Source organism: Crinia signifera, chromosome 4 (assembly GCF_055691185.1).
Source record: "Crinia signifera chromosome 4, ASM5569118v1, whole genome shotgun sequence".
NCBI classification, from domain to species: Eukaryota; Metazoa; Chordata; class Amphibia; order Anura; family Myobatrachidae; genus Crinia; species Crinia signifera.
Genome location: NC_139220.1, coordinates 310,069,939 through 310,088,110, shown reverse-complemented (window position 1 = coordinate 310,088,110; position 18,172 = coordinate 310,069,939).

Here is an 18,172-nt window from a genome sequence, read left to right as displayed (position 1 = left end):
ACCGGGCCCAACCAGCCAGCAGGGTATTATATAAGGTCTCATGGCTGAAGCATTTACCCCCTTACCATTCAGCCTGGGCAAGGACCCTGGGGGAGTGGGAACCCCTTTACGGAAGCCCGAGGTTGTCCCCGGTGCCCCAGGGTGGTGGCCACATGCCCATCATTCGGGTGTCCCGAATTGCAACTTTCAAAAGTTTGGAGGTATGTGATTGCATTTTACTCTGTGGCTGTGATAGAAACAGGCTGATCAGGGGCCGGAGCTGATGTCGCATGACTTCCCCTAAAATGCCTGGGCACGCCTGTGGGGATATTGGGGCAGATGTATTAAGCCTTAAAAAGAGATAAATGCAGAGGTTATAAGGAGAGATAAACGCCCAGCCAATCAGCTCATTACTGACTTTTTTCAAACACAGCCTGTAACATGGCAGTTGGCAGGTGATTGGCTGGACGTTTATCTCTCCTTATCACTCTTGGATTTATCTCTTATTAAGGCTTAATACATCTGCCCCATTGTCACTAGGGTGACACTATGAAGGTTGACAAATATTAGGAAGACCACTAAAGGCTGAGAGGGCTTTTATACCCTAATATACAGTAGGGCGCAAAGGGAGAATGTAAATAGTGTGAAGAGCGTAGCGATGTATTGGAAAGGCCCGTCTTGAGCAATATCTTTTACAAAAGTCTAAATTTTCATATTCTATTTTATTGTGATATATTCATCTTCTTTCTATCCTACTTTAACCTGTTGCTCAATTTTGACATTTAATTCATTTTATCTATATTTTTTCCAACATTGTATTTCATTTTACTCATTCACTGTTATTTTCTCTTATCTTTGCCACACATTTATTGCACTCTGTTTCCCTCTTCACGCCTGCTCACATTTGCCTCACTTCTGACCTTCTCTGTTCCCTTCATCCTCTCACTTGTTGTTGTTTCATACTTAATTGGATTACTCAATCAACCTGATTTTACCCACTTGTCTCCTCTCTGACAGTAGTTCCTTGCCGGTTACCTTCTCTCTCACTCTGTTTTCTACCACATCCTCGCAAATCTACTACAGACGCTGTCTGTCCTCCCAAATCCCTCTGTCTGCTTTCACTAACCTACCCTCTCACCTTCGGTTCCTCATGGCTATTAATCTGTTAACTTCACTTTCTCCAACTGCTCCTCCCCCGTCCCATCCCATACCTATCCTGACCACTCGCCCCCGCACCCCCACCCTCCCAACGACCCCCCCTCGCTTCTGCAATCCCCAAAACCTTATCCACATAAATACACAACCCACCCCCCCCCCTCTTTCCTGTGCACTATGGAACGCCAGATCCATCTGCAACAAACTCCCTGCCATCCATGACCTATTCATCTCTAGAGCATTCCACCTCCTTGCTATCACCGAGACCTGGCTCTCCACCTCTGATTCTGTCTCTCCAGCTGCTCTCTCCCACGGTGGCCTCTCTTTCTCTCACAGACGGTCGCCAAGGTGGCGGTGTGGGTTTTCTCCTCTCAGCCTCATGCACCCACAGTGTCATTCACCCTGAACCCTCTCTCCTTTTCTCCTCCTTTGAGTCTCACTCTATCCGTCTATACTACCCCTACCACCTCCGTGTCGCTGCAATCTACTGCCCCCCTAGCCCTATCTCCCAATTTCTTGGCAACTTCGCCGCCTGGCTTCCACACTTCCTCTCCTCTGACCTGTAAACCGTCATTCTTGGTGACTTTAACATCCCCTTGGATAACCCCGCTGATCCTGGCACCTCCAAACTCCTCTCTCTCTCTGCTCCTCTCTTGGCCTATCTCAGTGGACTACCTCTCCCACCCACATCCAAGGACACTCCCTCGATCTCGTCTTCTCTCGCTCTTGTTCCCTTACTGACTACACTATTTCGGGTTTTTCCATTTTCTGACCATCACCTCATCTCCTTCTCCCTCACTGCTTCCCCCTCTCCCACCCCCCCCCCCAAGCGCATTGTCTCACGGCATAACGTCAACACACTTGATCTTGCTGCCTTCTCAAACACGCTGTGTCCTCTTCTCGCCCCAATCGCCCTCATGTCCTGCCCGAACCTCGCCGCCTCCCTCTATAATGACACCCTATCTTCGGCATTGGACTCTGCCTGCCCTCCCTCCTCTATCCCCCTTCGATGCTCCAACCCCCAACCGTGGCACTCGCCTATCACCTGATTCCTTAAAAAGTGCTCTCGCACTGCTGAGCACTTCTGGAAGAAATCACGCTCCCTTGTGGATTATCTCCATTTCAAATTCATTCTTTCCTCCTTCAGCTCTGCCCTTGCTCTGGCCAAGGAATCCTACTTTAAGTCCCTCATCCTTTCCCAATCATCCAATCCCCGCAGGCTCTTTGCCATCTTCAACTCCTTGCTCTCCCCCCTCCTCCAGCTCTTCCGTCCTCCATCGTAGCCGCTGATTTTGCTACCTACTTTTCAACCAAAATCTCCTCTCTCAGGACTGCCATCACTGCTGCCATGACCTCACCCTCTCCCTCCTCCCCTCCTACATCTCCACTCCCCTCCTTCCAACCCCTGTCCTCATTTTACCCCACCACTGCTGCTGAAGTCCACTCTATCCTTCAATCCGCTTCTCCCTCCACCTGCCCGCTCAATCCTATCCCCTCCAATATTATCCGTCGTCTCAGTCCGTCAGTCTGCTCTCACTTGGCTCACCTCTTTAATCTTTCCCTATCCTCTGGGATCTTCCCTTCCTCCTTCAAACATGCTCTTGTCTCCCCAATTCTCAAAAAAACAAATCTGGACCCCAACTCTCCATCCAACTACAGGCCCATCTTCCTCCTCCCTTTTGCCTCCAAGCTCCTAGAACGTCTGACCTATAATCGTCTCCTAAGCCACCTTACTGCTAACTCCATTCTAGACCCCCTCCAATCCGGGTTCCGCCCTTTACATTCCACTGAAACTGCCCTGACCAAAGTCACTAACGATCTACTATCGGCTAAATCCAAAGGCCTCTTCTCTATCCTCATCCAGCTTGATCTGTCGGCTGCCTTTGACACTGTTGAACACCCTCTCCTGGTTCACCTCATACCTCTCTGATCGCTCCTTCTCCGTCTCCACTCTGAGCTCCTCCTCTCCTACTACCCCGCAGCCAGTCGGTGTTCCCCAAGGGTCAGTCCTTGGCCCTCTCCTCTTCTCCCTCTACACCACCTCTCTGGGCACCCTCATCAACTCCTATGATTTTCATTACCACCTTTATGCTGATGATACCCTAATCTATCTCTCCTCCCCCTACTTATCCCCATCACTCCTGTCCAAGATCTCCGAATGCCTCACGGCCATCTCAGCCTGGATGACTCAACGCTTCCTGAAACTAAACATGGCTAAAACTGAACTTCTAATCTTCCATCCCCCGAACATCCCCTCTTCTCCCACTATCTCCATCAGCATTGGTGAAACCGAGATCACGTCCACCGACCAAACGTGCTGCCTCGGTGTCATCATTGACTCCTCCCTCTCTTTCACCCCCCACATTCGTGCTCTCTCAGTCTTGCCGCTTTCACCTACGCAACATCTCACGCATCAGACCATTCCTCTCCACTGACGCGACCAAAATTCTCATTCACTCTCTTGTCATCTCCCGCCTTGACTACTGCAACATCCTTCTCTCTGGGCTACCTCTCACCTGCCTCGCACCTCTCCAATCCATTCTTAACGCTGCTGCTAGGCTCATCTTCCTCTCCCGCCACTCTACCTCCGCCTCCCCCCTCTGTCTATCTCTTCACTGGCTCCCCATTCCTTTCCGAGTTCTTTTTAAACTCCTCACCACCACCTACAAGGCACTCTCCTGCTCCACCGCTCCTTACCTCTCTTCACTGATCTCTATCCACACTCCCTCCCGTCCTCTTCGCTCAATCACTGACCGCCGACTGACCTCTCACCTAATCACCTCCTCCCACTCCCGTGTCCAAGACTTCTCTCGCGCTGCCCCCCTGCACTGGAACAACCTCCCGCCACCCATCAGGCTTTCTGATTCCCTTACCTCCTTCAAGCGCTCCCTCAAAACCCACCTTTTTTGACTAGCCTATCCCTCCTCCTAACCTCTTTTGATCCTCCTATCCTGCCTCCGTTCCCCTCCATTCCTACTTATCCTATTGTTTTCGTTCGTCCACCCACCTATTTTAAGTATGTTAACTCTTATGAGTAGGGTCCTCCTTCCTCACGTACTCACCCTACCTCTTCACCTCACCTGTGCTCCTGTCCTGTTCTTCCCTTCCTCTACTTCATCTTCAGTCTCCTCGACAATTTTGACACCTACTTCTGAACTGATGCTGATTTTAGTTCTACCAGCTATACCCCTATTTATACTGTATTTTTCAACACACCCTGTACGTTACTTTGTAATTTGTTTTTTGTTTGTTATGGACGGTGCTGCGGACACTTTGCGGCGCCTTATAAATAAACGTACTACTACTACTACTATATCACCAGGTTTTTTAACTCGGTCCCCAGGACCCCACGCGGTGCATGTTTTGCAGGTCTCCTCACAGAATCGCAAGTGAAATAATTAGCTCCACCTGTGGATCTTTTAAAATGTGATAGTCAGTAATGAGTGCACCTGTGCACCTGCCGGATGACCTTGAAAACATAAATAGGCGCAATAGATCCACCCCCAGAATGGCTCAGTGTGACCTACATGCAGAGCTTCCTGACCTCTGTCTACGTGAGAACAGCCGACCCCTCCCCGTTCGGGCACATGGCCCATAAAAGAGATATACAAGGAAAATCAGAAGTCCTGTTATGCAGCTTTGTGATTCATGTTGTTGGTGGATGAGTTTTATGCATCTACCTCTGCGACGGAAAGCTCGTTAACACTAGAGTATGGGGAAGTGGGAGCTGTGTTCAGCAGTATAAATTACAGGTTTTACAAGTGTATAAATATAGCAAAGAGCAAAGGAATCTCGTATTGTCTATACTCTGTGCAAGGGTCATGTAACCTGAATAAATGGGTATCCTGATATCTCATTAAACTATTTAGAGAGAGAGAAAGAGAAAGTGTTCGATAAGGAGATGAAGCCTTCCGGGGCCCCATCCCACCGGTCACTGACAGGAGTCATCTGAGCATCCCTCACAGGTGCTGATAGGTTCCACGGTATGTGGATGGTGTAGGGTTACCACCGCCTGTTTGGGATTACTCCTGACTGGTAATTAACACAGGAGGGGTGGTGTTCACGGACTCTATAATGTCCAGGCAAAGGCAGCTAGTAGCTGCAAATTCTGGGACATTGTAGAGTCCGGGAATGCCACCACCACACTAGACCTTAATTACCGGACTACCTGGAGTGATCCCAGACTGGTGGTAACCCTACGATGGTGACACTGTTACTGCAACAGAAACCCCAAGTAGCTGATCTTGCAACTTGTGGCCGGCAGCGGCTGTGTAGTAACAGAGGCAGTGTAGCACCCTTCTCTAACACTGCACAGTGCATCGGTGTGCTGCTCCAGCTAAGGGGGGCCTTAGAGAGGGGGGCCCCTTAGGGAGGAAAGGCTGGCAAACTATGTCCCTGCACCCACCTTCCCCCTTTAATCTGGCTATGACTGCACCAAAGGGCCAGCTGCCGATCAGGACCGTCAGGACCAGGATGGTTGCCAGTTAATGCGTGAACATGGATAAATCATGTAGGTATGGCCATTCCCCCACCGTAACAAAAATAAAAGACACACAATTTGTATGGTCATCACATGAAATGGTGGAGGAGAGTGAGTCCCACCCAATTAGTGTAATGAGTGCCCTTGCTTCACTAGCCATAGTGTCACAGGCACAATGGCTGGCAGCACACACACAGTAGCAAGCAGGGAGCAGAGGGAAGGCGCCTCTACTGCCCGACGCCTCCCTGCACCGCATCCTTTGCTGAGCAGTTAGCGCCGGCCCTGCAGGCATGGAACCCTCAGAAAATAAATGTGAACCAAGTCAGGTTCATGACACCGCCTTTGTTGGTTTTGGATCTACAGATGGAGCACCTCTCAGCCAGCACTGAGAATTGCCAGATTCCCTTAGCTGGTGATTGCCTGCGGAGAGGTGCTACATCTGACGGGGACACGCGAGCCTCTCACATGCACGCACGTCCCTGTCAACACGGCGGCGAGGAGCACTTTCCCTGCCCGTCTCCACTTCAGGGATACGAGCAGGGTTACGGGGGAGCTGGGGGCATCGGGGGAGCTGCAGTTGGCGGCAGAGGGCTCTGTTGAAACGGGGTGCGCGAGCATCTCCTGCACACGTGCACCCTTACGGGCGATCTTCCCCATCGCCAGGAGCGGCGCCGACGGGAGCTGCTCCATCTGTTTTTTTTGGGGTTTTTTTTATCATAAATACAGCTAAAATCACTGAAATTTTGGCCTGTTTTTGTTCCTATTGTATTAGTTACTTCAATTATAATTTCTACTCATTTCCAATTACTTTGGAACACATCAATACTGGTTTTAATTTTGTTATATTTTGTATTATTTTTGCTAACAAACAGTTAGGGTACGGCCATATACACAGGTAGGGCACTGCCAGCAGTCACTGTACTGTATACACAGGTAGGGCACGGCCAGCAGTCACTGTACTTTATACACAGGTAGGGAATGGCCAGCAGTCATAGTACTGTATACACAGGTAGGGCACGGCCAGCAGTCACTGTATTGTATACACAGGTAGGGCACGGCCAGCACTCACTGTATTGTATACACAGGTAGGGCATGGCCAGCAGTCACAGTACTGTATACACAGGTAGGGCACGGCCAGCACTCACTGTATTGTATACACAGGTAGGGCATTGCCAGCAGTCACTGTACTGTATACACAGGTAGGGCACGGCCAGCACTCACTGTATTGTATACACAGGTAGGGCATGGCCAGCAGTCACAGTACTGTATACACAGGTAGGGCACGGCCAGCACTCACTGTATTGTATACACAGGTAGGGCACGGCCAGCAGTCACTGTATTGTATACACAGGTAGGGCACGGCCAGCAGTCACAGTACTGAATACACAGGTAGGGCACGGCCAGCAGTCACAGTACTGTATACACAGGTAGGGCACGGCCAGCAATTAGTGTACTGTATACACAGGTAGGGCACGGCCAGCAGTCACAGAAGTGTATACATAAGTAGGGCACGGCCAGCAGTCACTGTATTGTATACACAGGTAGGGCATGGCCAGAAGTCACAGTACTGTATACACAGGTAGGGCACAGCCAGAAGTCACAGTACTGTATACACAGGTAGGGCAAGGTCAGCAGTCACAGTACTGTATACACAGGTAGGGCACTGCCAGCAGTCACAGTACTGTATACACAGGTAGGGCACGGCCAGCAGTCACAGTATTGTATACACAGGTAGGGCACGGCCAGCAGTCACAGTACTGTATACACAGGTAGGGCATGGCCAGCAGTCACAGTACTGTATACACAGGTAGGGCACGGCCAGCAGTCACAGTACTGTATACACAGGTAGGGCACTGCCATCAGTCACAGTACTGTATACACAGGTAGGGCACGGCCAGCAGTCACAGTACTGTATACACAGGTAGGGCACGGCCACCAGTCACTGTATTGTATACACAGGTAGGGCACGGCCAGCAGTCACTGTACTGTATACACAGGTAGGGCACGGCCAGAAGTCACTGTATTGTATACACAGGTAGGGCACGGCCAGCAGTCACAGTACTGTATACACAAGTAGGGCACGGCCAGCAGTCACAGTACTGTATACACAGGTAGGGCACGGCCAGCAGTCACAGTATTGTATACACAGGTAGGGCACTGCCAGCAGTCACAGTACTGTATACACAGGTAGGGCACAGCCAGCACTCACAGTACTGTATACACAGGTAGGGCACGGCCAGCAGTCACAGTACTGTATACACAGATAGGGCACGGCCAGCAGTCACTGTATTGTATACATAGGTAGGGCACGGCCTGCAGTCACTGTACTGTATACACAGGTAGGGCACGGCCAGCAGTCACTGTACTGTATACACAGATAGGGCACCGCCAGCAGTCACAGTACTGTATACACAGGTAGGGCACGGCCAGCAGTCACAGTATTGTATACACAGGAAGGGCACTGCCAGCAGTCACAGTACTGTATACACAGGTAGGGCACGGCCAGCAGTCACTGTATTGTATACACAGGTAGGGCACGGCCTGCAGTCACTGTACTGTATACACAGGTAGGGCACAGCCAGCAGTCACAGTACTGTATACACAGGTAGGGCACGGCCAGCAGTCACAGTATTGTATACACAGGTAGGGCACTGCCAGCAGTCACAGTACTGTATACACAGGTAGGGCACGGCCAGCAGTCACTGTATTGTATACACAGGTAGGGCACGGCCTGCAGTCACTGTACTGTATACAGAGGTAGGGCACGGCCAGCAGTCACAGTACTGTATACACAGGTAGAGCACTGCCAGCAGTCACAGTACAGGTAGGGCACAGCCAGCAGTCACAGTACAGGTAGGGCACAGCCAGAAGTCATTGTATTGTATACACATGTTGGGAACGGCCAGCAGTCACAGTACTGTATACACAGGTAGGGCATGGCCAGCAGTCACAGTACTGTATACACAGGTAGGGCACGGCCAGCAGTCACTGTATTGTATACACAGGTAGGGCACGGCCAGCAGTCACAGTATTGTATACACAGATAGGGCACTGCCAGCAGTCACTGTATTGTATACACATGTTGGGAACGGCCAGCAGTCACAGTACTGTATACACAGGTAGGGCACGGCCAGCAGTCACAGTACTGTATACACAGGTAGGGCACGGCCAGCAGTCACAGTACTGTATACACAGGTAGGGCACTGCCAGCAGTCACTGTATTGTATACACAGGTAGGGCACGGCCAGCAGTCACAGTACTGTATACACAGGTAGGGCACTGCCAGCAGTCACTGTATTGTATACACAGGTTGGGAACGGCCAGCAGTCACAGTACTGTATACAAAGTTTGGACATGGCCGACAATCACAGTACAGTAAATACAGTTGGGGTACGTCCGGCAGTTACCATACCATATACACAGGGTAAAACCAGCAGTCACAATACTGAATACATAGTGCCAGCAGTCACAATACTGTATACATAGTGCCAGCAGTTTCAGTATCGTATATATCAGGACAGGTCAACCTGTGGCTCTCCAGATGTTGTGAAACTACAAATCCCAGCATGGCTTGCCACAGTTTTAACACTCCCTTATAGCAAAATTGTGGCAAGGCATGATGGGATTTGTAGTTTGACAACATCTGGAGAGTCACAGGTTGGCCAGGCCTGGTATACATTCACCTGATTCAGGTTGGCTTACCAGGCAGTATACATTCACTGCCTAGCGAGCCCATAAACGCCACACATTGGGGTACGGCCTGCAGTCACAGTACCATAGACGCAGTTAGGGTGTGGGGGGGTCAATGGATACCCTACAAATGATATAGGTCTCGTACCAAGACTCACATAAAAGTGGTAAATTCAAAACGTGTAAAGGTATCTTTTAACGGGTCACCAAAGTGGATATTCAAGAATCAATACCCGAAATGGCGAGAGGGTGATCAAATGTGCGTACCGTACTCACTGATAGATCAGGAGATTTCAAACATACGTATGATACCTTTACACATTTTGAATTTACCACTTTTATGTGACCTATATCATTTGTAGGGTATCCATTAACTCCATACCCTAACTGCGTCTATGGTACTGTGACTGCAGGCCGTACCCCAATGTGTGGCGTTTTACCCTGTGTTATGACCCCATAAAATTATTGGTTTATCTGTGTCACTGATACACGTATTTTGTTTATATTTTTCTGCACTAACCTGAGGAAAACCATCACTATTGAGCAAACCAGTCAAGCGCAAACAAAATCCACTTTTGTTCGGGGAAGAGTTGCAAGTTAGGATTACTGAGTGGTCCTACAAGTGGAATTGAGGCTGCAAGGACAATTAGCGCCTTGGGACATTTCTTCTTTTTTTGTTTGATTTGCAGTTAGGATATGGTCTGCAGTCAAAGTACTGTATACACAGTTGGAGTATGGCCTGCAGTCAAAGTACTGTATACACAGTTGGGGTATGGCCTGCAGTCATAGTATCATAAACACTGTTTGGGTATGGCCTGCAGTCACAGTACCACATACACAGTTGGGGTATGGCCAGCAGTCACAGTACCACATACACAGTTGGGTTTTGGCCTGCAGTCACAGTATGTATACACAGTTGGGGTATGGCCAGCATTCACAGTATCATATACACAGTTGGTGTATGGGCAACAGTCACAGTACCGTACACACAGTTGGGGTACGTCCAGCAGTCACAGTACCATATACACAGTTGAGGTATGGCCGGCAGTCACAGTACCGTATACACAGTTGGGGTATGGCCTGCAGTCAGAGTATCATATACACAGTTGGGGTATGGCCAGCATTCACAGTATCGTATACACAGTTGGTCTACGGGCAGCAGTCACAGTACCATATACAAAGTTGGGGTATGCCCAGCAGTCTCAGTACCATATACATAGTTGGGATATGGCCGGCAGTCAGAGTACTGTATACACAGTTGGGGTACGGGCAGCAGTCACATTACCATATACACAGTTGGGGTATGGCCAGCAGTCACAGTAACATATACATAGTTGGGATTTGGCCGGCAGTCACAGTACTGTATACATAGTTGGGGTATGTCCAGCAGTCAAAGTACCGTATACACAATTGGGGTACAGCCTGCAGTCACAATACCATATGCACAGTAGGGGTATGGCCAGCAATCACAGTACCATATACACAGTTGGGGTACGGCCTGCAATCACAGTACCATATACACAGTTGGGGTACAGCCTGCAGTCACAATACCATATACACAGATCACATTTTGCTATATAAGTATAGGAAATGCGATCTGCTTTCAAAAAAAATGTGCATTAAAGGTTTTAATTAAAACTGCTCCAAAAGTTCTTTAATGTATTCAAGTAATACTAAAATAATGCAAAATGGGTGTTTCAGTGGCTATAGGAAGGCACTCCCTGCCTTAATGCACAGTCCAATCTGGCTTCTACGGGCTGCAGTTGATGCAGTCCATAGAGGCCAGGGATTTTCATATGTGCAGTCGCACTGCGGTGTTTACACATGTGCTGGTCCTGCCAAATGCATTGCACAGGTGCCGGGGTCTGGGGCTGGTGGCTTTCTCCTCTCTAGGCACGGGGCTAGCCACTGATAATATAGCCACTATACTAATGATTTAGGCACACCCAGCTGGTCAAGGACAAAGCACAATAAGCCAATCTGATGCGGCCAGAAATTGCTTATAGCATTATCATTAAGAATTATTACACCAGTCTTTCAGAAACTGCCTCCAAATTGTCCCTTGAAACAATGGTGTTCCAATGACTTCTATGTATGTACAAAAACTAGGATAAAATCCCGGGTGGCATTTACCTGTTTGGTAGGCTGCGATTACATGCAGCCTAGCGAACAGATCTGAACCAGTCCCTAAGAACGAGCAGGAAAAGAAATCACTTTTACACAACATCCAATTCACTGGTGTTTACCGCTCCTTCTATCTATACACGTCAGACCCGCCCGGGCGTATAGTGACATCACTACTAGCAGGGATAAGTGACTTTACAAGCAGAGTTTACACAAACACTTTATAGCCTTATAACATCAATCCAGATCAAAGAGGTCTCACCCAGTCAGACAGAACAAACCCAGACTCCCAGCTCCAAATCCACAAAAGCAATTGGCTAACTGTAACCTGTGACAGAACAGGGCTGCAACTGTGGGCAGTACGGATGGTGTAATGGTTAGCATTACTTCCTCACATCGCTGAGGTCATGGGTTCCAATCCCTCCATGACCCTAAAGCTGTGTACACACGGTGCAATATATTGCTCAGTGTCCAGTTTTCATCAGCGACCACAGATGGTCACGGATGAACAGGATAATCTGCTGGGGGAGCCGCAGAGGGAAACAGCTGATCACAGGAGCAAATGTGACCATTAGGAGACTGAACACGGGAGCGCGCAACCAGAGATTTATCACTGCAGCACAAACAAATCACTGGCCAGTGATATTGCACCGTGTGTAGGCCCTACTGTATTGTTCTATATATTGTATTGCTGCTGAGAACAATAGGATAGGCATGACCTAAGGAAGATAGTTGAGAGGGGCTCCAACTGTATTGGTCCCTTACACTGTATATTGTTATTTTCAATCCAAATGTTGTTCCTGTAGTCTCCATGTATATCTTTAGTATATGAGGTCACATTGGGCCCCCATTATGCAGTGGAACCCCCCTCTTTTTTGTGTGTGACCTACACCAATGAGGTGCCAATTTTACCTAATGCAGCCAACCAAATATCAAGGCTGAGATGTAATAGGGTGCGATTTTGTAGACGTGAAATTTTTGTTCAAAAACGGCCAAATTTGCACGTTTTCCGAAAATCGCACATGTAATAATGGGCAATTCACACATTTTTATTACCCAGATTGTCCCCGGCATCGAAGGGTGGTGGACGTAAGACCCAGGATGGGGGGGCATTAATGTCTCGTAGTTCTGTAAAAAAAAAAATGTGGAAATTACAGACACACTCTCCCCTTTTACACCAAGAAATCACTCACACATACTCATCTTGTCCAGCGCTCTCCTCTCTGTCCACTTGGCAGTAACAGCCGCTGACCGGGCAGGCTGCTCTACAGCAGTCACTGGGTCTCCGGTATAGAGCAGCCTGCTCAGTCGGTAGCTCCCACTGCCAAGTGGACAGAGAAACAGCCCCCAAAAAAATCAAACCCAATTACATCTTTCCCCAATGTCTGGTTGAATCCCCTGCTGAATGAGCTCTGTTGCCTGCATTTTAACACATATAGGGGGAAATTTATTAACATAAATACGGGTAAAATAGGCGTATTCGTATACAAATATATGCCTATTTTATTAGTATTTTCGGCATTTACTATGTAGAAAATACATGCATTCGTATTAATGGCACATTCGTATTCGTATTTACGAATACGAATGTATACGCCACCAACAGAATACGACTAGGAATCACCATTCAAAAGAATGGTGATTCCCAATTTACTAAGCAGCCATATGAAATATACGGCCGCGAATTGCCGGTAACTAGCGGGATACGGCCGCTTATTGCCGGTAAAATACGCCTGGAATATACACTTCATTTTCAAGGTGTATTTGGCAGAAGCCTGCATGGATCAGTCAGTTTTATAAAATAAGGGGAACCCCTATTTGGTTTGATCCCTGATTTTTTTAAACCAGGACCGGCTCTTTAAGCCTGGGGCTGGTTGTGCCCGTGGGTGGGGGGGGCGCACGCCGTGTTTTTTAATAATTTATTTCTTTTTTGCTATTTTTTTACACTGCAGCCTGCACAGATCTGACTGATCCATGCAGATTGCCAACTCTTGTTTGTATTTAGCGGCCGCATCTACATCCGCTAAATACGAATTTGTATCAGCCAGAATACGTGTGCGGTGCGATGCGTGCTCCCGCGGGCATCCCATCGCACAGCCCATAAAGTCTGTGCAGCCCGTGCTTTTTTGAACTAGGCCCCAATCACATCGCATTGCAAGCAAATTGTGCGATGCAATCGAGTTGAAAACGCAGCAGTCAGGATACCAATATACCGACGATGCCATCCCTACTGCCATCAAAAGACCAGCACCAGAACCTCGAAAAGGATAAAGATGCTGACGCCAGTATACCGACAGGCAGCATCCCAATCGGTAAGGACGTGTGAAGTGCTAGCATACTACAGGAGAAGGGGGTTTAGGTTTAGCCACTAGTGCGGGGACTAAGTTTTAGGCTTTGGTGGGGGGCAGGAAGGTTAGGCTGTGGGGAGGGGGGTTAGGTTGTGGTGGGGGCCAGGATGTCTCCCTGCAGTGGTGTAACTAAAAAATGTTGTCTCCCCCACAAAACAGTCTCTGGCACCACCGCCTGTCTGCAGCGTGGTGGTACCTGAGCAGCGGATGGTGGGTGCAGGGACTGGGTACTATTGTCTCCCATGCAGTGCCCATTCCCTTCACCCACAGCCCCCGGGCGCTTCATGCTGCCCATGTACTACCTCGCCTCCCCCTGTATACATCCTCCGGCTCCCACAAGTTACAGCACCGGGACTTTGCTCCCCTATGGAGCCTGATCCCCCCCTGCCACCGCTTTAGCAGCGGAGCACTAGTGACGCCAGTGTCTCCCTGTTGTACACTTGTATGTTGTACTAATTATATGTGACATCCTAGACTAAGCTGTAGGAGGCGTCCATGCCAGTAGACAGATGATGACGCAAGGTGGGCCTGTGTCCTGTAAATGCCAGGACCTATTTTTAGTACCATCCGCCCCTGTGACTGCCTTATTAAAGTTTTACAGCCACTTGACATGTGCACACTGTACACACACCTTAGAGATACAGTGGTGCAATATTACCACAGTAAGTGGATGTTCATACTGTATTTGCCTGTAACCTGTCATGTGGGTATTATGGTACAACACTGCCATCTAGTGTTCTAGACGGGTCCCATTGCATACCTTAACTTAAGGTATGCGATGGGACCCGACTGACCCGATTTCAGGCTTTTTAACAGCTTTCCCGACAATGTAAAAATCGGGTCCATCGCATGCCATTATGATGGCATGCGATGCGACCAATGCGATGGACCCGATTTTACATAGGAACCAATGTTAAATGGCCCCCCATACCCGATTTTTCATTGTATAGCCACCCAGATGGGTAATTTGTATGTCAAATGCCCCCCCATTGTTAACGCCACCCCAGATTTTTGGGGGAGAGGGGAGGTGGAATGTATCCACACAGGCAAGTGCTATAGCACTGGTGGACCCCAAATGAGACAATTTTGAGTATAAAGCTCGGAGGGGGTGCAGCCAAAGACAATAAAGTTTGCAATGGAAAAAGGGACAGAAAAGAATGTCTTTTTTGTTGGCGCACAAAGATGAGTTGAAAAGATTATATATATTTTTAAAATTTCAATGTTTTAATTCAATAGTATTTAAAATAGGTACTGTCCTATGAGTGAAATGTTCCCGGATATATAAGGAAATTTTTTTTTCCTTAATTTAGTTTTTAAATCTTTATATAGTTGTCAGTGTCCTTTATGTACTCTTTATTTGTTTCCTGTTTACAGGGGAGATTAGTTTTATTTGTCTTACTAGAGGAGAATTATTTCATTTCATCATTTGAATACTTGTTTTCATACTTATTCTTGTATGTCTCACTCTTTTTATGTACTCCCACTGTAATAAAATCATACGTGTTATAACTGTGTTCTACTTCCTTAGTGAGCAAGATGAGTGCTTATATGCTTCTTAGGTTCTATGTCGTTTTCAATTTATCAACAGTCCCTGCGTCTTGTCGCTTATCAAGCAACCACAGGATACGTTTGAGGTATTTGGTTGGTGTGACGTAATCAGTCCCGTGGATTTGAGGGATACATAGCAATTTGGCATACACACCTGTCAATTTAACCTCTTCCCGACATTTGACGTATATATACGTCATGGCTGGGATGTACTTCCCGACACATGACGTATATATACGTCATGACTTTAAACTGTCACCGCGTCTAGGGACACGGTGACAGAGGGACGATGTCTGCTGTCCCTGACAGCAGACATGTCCCAGCATGCCCAGGGGGGGCGGCGATGCCTCCCCCCCCCCGTCGGCGATCGCTGCGATTGGCTGTTCAATGTGAACAGCCAATCACAGCGTTTTCCTGTGTTACCGGCGAATCAGACGCTCGGTAACACAGGGATTAATCACCGCCGGGTGTGAGGGGGCGTGAGGGGGTCACCGGTGATGACCACATCTCACCCCACCTGCCCCCAAGGCTGTGATTGGTCCGTCGGACCGACGGACCAATCACAGCCATGGCGCGTGATTTAAACTAACGGTGACTGCACTGCAGACGCCATTCCGGTCTGGAATTGCGTGCAGAGCGGTCACCGTGCCAATCTGTCGTGATATACTGACCTGATCCTTGCCTGATACTTACCTGATCACAGCTGGTAGCGTGCTGCCAGCAGCTGGATGCTTCCTGGATCTTGTGACTTCCTGTGTGCTGCTGCTGCAGTGTCATAGAGTGACAGATAGTGACAGATAGTGAGAGATAGTGAGAGATAGTGAGAGATAGTGAGAGATAGTGACAGAGAGTGATAGAGAGTGCTATATTTTGTGTCTGCTGCCCCCCCCCCCCTTTGTGCTGATCAGTATATCTGTGCTGATCAGCAACTTTTTGGGGGTGCAGGTTTTTTTTTTTTTATATATATATATACCTGTCAGTTGCACCAAAGGTTGTGCTGCCTGTGCAACTGACTGCTGCCCCCCCTGCTGCCCCCCCTTTTGTGCTGATCAGTATAAATTAACTGATCAGCAACTTTTTGGGGGTGCAGGTTGTTTTTTTATATATATACCCTGTCAGGTTGCACCCACAGTTGTGTGCCTGCTGCCCCTCACTGCTAATCAGTGTTGCATCACTGCATCACTGATCTGCAGTTTTTTTTTTTTTTTTGGAGAGTGCAGTGGGGTTTTGTTTTTACACCCACGTTGCTTTTGTGGGTGTCCTGTGGCCGCTGAGCGCTGATCAGTGACAAACATCACTGAACAGCATTTTTGGCACAGGGTTGATATAATTTTTTTTCTGCAGTTTTTTTAAATTGTTTTTTTTTTGGAGAGTGCTGTGGTTTATTTTTTTTAAATTGTTTTTACACCCACGTTGCTTTTGTGGGTGTCCTGTGGCCGCTGAGCGCTGATCAGTGACGTACATCACTGAACAGCATTTTTGGCACAGGGTTGATATAATTTTTTTTCTGCAGTTTTTTTAAATTGTTTTTTTTTTGGAGAGTGCTGTGGTTTATTTATTTTAAATTGTTTTTACACCCACGTTGCTTTTGTGGGTGTCCTGTGGCCGCTGAGCGCTGATCAGTGACGTACATCACTGAACAGCATTTTTGGCACAGGGTTGATCTAATTTTTTTTTTTTTTTATTGGGATCAAATTCCTGTATAAAGTATTTTTTTTTCTGCACTACATACACACTACACACTACATACCCCCCGTGTTGAAATAAAGTTTGTACCCCCCCTACACTATACACGTGTTGAAACATTACACTTACAGAAACACAAAAATAAAAATGTCATCCCAAATGTCATCCCAGTCATCCAGAAGAATGTATTCAGCGGAGGAGGCATATGCCATGCTTGCCTCTGACTCTGACACAGCCAGTGATGCAAGCGGGGAATTTGAAGGATTCGTCTTAACCTCATCTTCCTCCTCTAGTGATGAGGGACCCCCTCAAAGACGCCCCCGTAGAGCAGCTGAGACCCCCCCCATATGATTGATCCCATATGGACCCCACCACCAGACAATTTTGAGCCCCAGGTTCCTGAGTTTTTGGCCATCCCAGGAATCCAATTTGATTCAACAGGTCTCAGAGAAATTGACTTTTTCAAATTATTTTTCTCTGATGATTTTATAAATTTAATGGTGGACCAAAGTAATTTATATGCCCAGCAGTTTATTGCTCAAAACCCCACGTCATCATTTGCTAGGTGGACCCCTGTAGATGCAGTAGAGATGATGACGTTTTGGGGTCTGGTGTTACATATGGGCATAGTAAAAAAGCCAGAAATTAGGCAATATTGGAGTACAGATGTTCTGTACAGCACCCCACTTTACCGTATGGCCATGGCTCGGACTCGTTTTGAGACAATCCTTAAATTTTTACATTACACCGATAATGCACAGTGCCCACCCAGAGATGATCCCACCTTTGACCGGCTATTCAAAGTCAGGCCGGTCATTGATCATTTCAGTGCCAAATTTGCAGAGATGTACATCCCTGAAAAATTTATTTGTATCGACGAGTCCCTTATACATTTTAAAGGAAGGGTTAAATTCCGCCAGTACCTTCCCAGTAAGAGGGCAAGGTATGGCATAAAAATGTATAAACTGTGTGAAAGCACCTCAGGGTACACCCACAGGTTTAGGGTATATGAAGGGAAGGATTCAAGAATTGAACCGCCAGAATGCCCCCCCTCCCTCGTAGGTGTTAGTGGAAAAATTGTCTGGGATTTAGTGCACCCCTTCCTGGATAAAGGTTATCACCTCTATGTGGATAACTTTTACACTAGCATCCCCCTGTTTAA